Genomic DNA, 2,715 nt, shown 5'->3' with positions numbered 1-2,715 from the left:
TGACAGTCACTGGTAAGCTGAGTGTGTGGAGTTAGTGTTGATGAAGCTGTGAGTAAATGGATGAAATGCTGTAGTTTGTCTCTGTGTTGAGGTGGATCAGTGATCCTGCAGAGTCCTGTCCTCCCTGTGATGGAGGGAGATGACGTCACTCTGCTCTGTAAAACAAAGACCACTCCCTCCAACCTCCCAGCTGCTTTCTATAAAGATGGCTCCCTCATCAGGAAGCAGCCTACAGGTCACATGACCATCCAGCATGTTTCCAGGTCTGATGAAGGCCTCTACAAGTGTGACATCAGCGGTCATGGAGAGTCTCCATCCAGCTGGATCACTGTCACAGGTGACACACTCACCTGTCTGTGTTTCTGCAGCTTTCAACATTCACAATGTGACGACAACTTAATGACTGTGTTTGCTTTATTTTAGGGAACAACACCACCACACCTCCACCTACATCCACACCTCCACCATCATACACCTCTCCTCCTGTTCTCTCTGTGTTGTCATGTGTTGGAGCAGTCTGTGTTCTGGTTCTACTGGTGTTACTGGTTCTGCTGGTGAGATGATGTGTCCACAGGAAACCTGAAGGTGAGACTCAGACTTCCTGATCTTTCATGTTTGAGTTTGTTTAGTAGAATAAAGTTCACGTTCATGATGATCACAGCAACAACTTACCTAAGTTTAATCTTTGTTTAGATATTTAATTTATATAATTGTTCATTTTGGAAAATTTTAACAGATGGAAAAGTAGCTGAAGAAGATGACATCATCACTTAAGTCATGTACTGTGATGTCAAAACATCAGAACTTCAAAAACAGCCAATCAGACGTCGCAGAGGTAGTACTGTGTTTTCTTCATAGAAGAGTTCATGTTGAGGTTTCAGCTCTTTGTTATCGTAGTAAACATGTTGATCAGTCTGTTTATCTCTTTTCTCTCTTCTCTGTATTGGTCAAAAGTGAAGTCAAAGTCAGCTTTATTGTCAGCTGAACTGAACTGAAGAAGCTTCTTCAGTTCTGAACTGAACTGAAGAAGCTTCTTGGATGAGAGGTGAAACGTCTTCAAGCAACTCAAGAAGTCCAGACGCTTTTCTTTCCAAGCTCCTTAGTCTACGATGACCTGGATGACTGAGAACCTTCACAGACATATCTTCTATTATTTTTTACACAGACAGAAATTCAGCTGCAGTCGACTCAGCAGTGAGAACTGAAGATGTCAGTTATGAACAAACAAACAACAAAACAAGGAGGCCCAGGTACAGCTGCTCTTTATCTTTAACCGAGTCAAGCTAGCTGCTCAACATGTTTCCAACCATCGTGCTAAGCTGAGCTAAGCTAACCACGTAACCAAATTGTTGACTTTTTAATGTCATTTAATGCAGTTAAAGAGCAAATTGTTGTTGAGCTCAAGGTTTGACTTTTGTGAACTTTAATTAGAGTGTGGACAGCTCATTGATTTGCATCTGAACTAGTTCCCAGTAAAGTCTGAACTGGGACTGTGTGTGATGCAGAGAGGTGGAGACTGAAGGTCCTGATTGAACTACAAAGCTTGTAATCATGTTTCCTGTTGTTTGAACTGTGTGTGTTTGTGTTCAGACTTTAAACCAGTGCCAGACGTCGTCTACTCTTCATTGAAGTAGTCCACCAGTCCAACCACTGACGTCCAGCTGCTGGTCTCTAACTGGTCCCCCCATCACCTCAGACCAGAGGACATCCACATGTTATTTATATTTTTTAATTTCCTCTATAACCTGTAAAAGCATTCCGTATAAGTTCTCTGCAGGATCAATAAACTCAATCAATAAAAAGGATTCCCTCTTTGTTCAATCTTTTTTTTTAATTTATGAAACAAGGAATAAAAATTAAGCTTCAACTGGCACACTGTAAACAGCAGGGACATCATTCAGTGGGAGCAAAACACAGTAAAACATCAGTACAGAACAGGACAATATGTACTGTGCATTTTTTCAGTTGCACTTTATCAGGAAGATATGAGTATAGAGAAGGTTTAACATGGTGAATGTTGGACTAGTGTTCATTACCCTGTCAATATTTATAGTCTCACACTCAGTGGTCTGACCTAAAATAAAGAAATGAAGTGTTTTAGTGTGCGATGAAGTATAAATTGGATTGGACTGGTGGATGTTAAGAGGCTGCTGACACAAATGGGAGGATCTCATCTTTCTTGCCATCTTACGATCCCCCAGATCAGGAGAGCTGTTACCTGCTAAACCCACATAGCAAGCAGGTCTGGGTCGGATCTGGTATCAAGCTGGCACTACTGGTTTACTTCTGGTATGGTAAGTATGCCATCCAGATATGAGCCAGGCCTGGCATAGATGGCACTGTCTATTTGATGGCATGCCATACTTAGCTCGATTGTGGGTTGGTTTGTGTGACCCAGGCTCATAGAAAACAGTTCTGGCCTGGATCCAGCATCAAGCTGGCACTTCTGACTGACTGATGTCACAGCAGGGTGTATGTCGACCAGATGTGGGCCAGGTCTGGCAATGATGGCATTGTTTATGTTCCTATTTTCCCAGTTTAGTTAGAAGAGCCAACGTTTCAAATGCAGATTTGACAGGTTTCTGAGTGTTGACTTTATCCAAAACCTAGTGAGGGTTTACTCGTCTTTGACAGTGGGTGGCTGTAGCTCAGGAGGTAGAATAGGTCACCACCTAATCGGAAGGTTAGTGGCTCGATCCCTGGTTCCTCCAGTCT

At 42.5% G+C, this 2,715-nt stretch overlaps 1 long non-coding RNA gene across 1 annotated transcript; it reads left to right on the top strand.

Moving 5' to 3' along the window:
* Nucleotides 1–429: 429 nt before the first annotated feature.
* On the top strand, nt 430–2,116 carry LOC102076633 (uncharacterized). Its single transcript, XR_268179.3, has 4 exons — nt 430–585; nt 737–835; nt 1,166–1,250; nt 1,591–2,116. It is a non-coding gene; the product is annotated as an uncharacterized LOC102076633 (long non-coding RNA).
* Nucleotides 2,117–2,715: the final 599 nt, after the last annotated feature.

The sequence above is a fragment of the Oreochromis niloticus genome, linkage group LG3 (genome assembly GCF_001858045.2).
Source record: "Oreochromis niloticus isolate F11D_XX linkage group LG3, O_niloticus_UMD_NMBU, whole genome shotgun sequence".
Lineage (NCBI taxonomy): Eukaryota > Metazoa > Chordata > Actinopteri > Cichliformes > Cichlidae > Oreochromis > Oreochromis niloticus.
The sequence above is the reverse complement of the archived record's forward strand: the minus strand, read 5'-3'. Positions and strand labels throughout refer to the sequence as shown.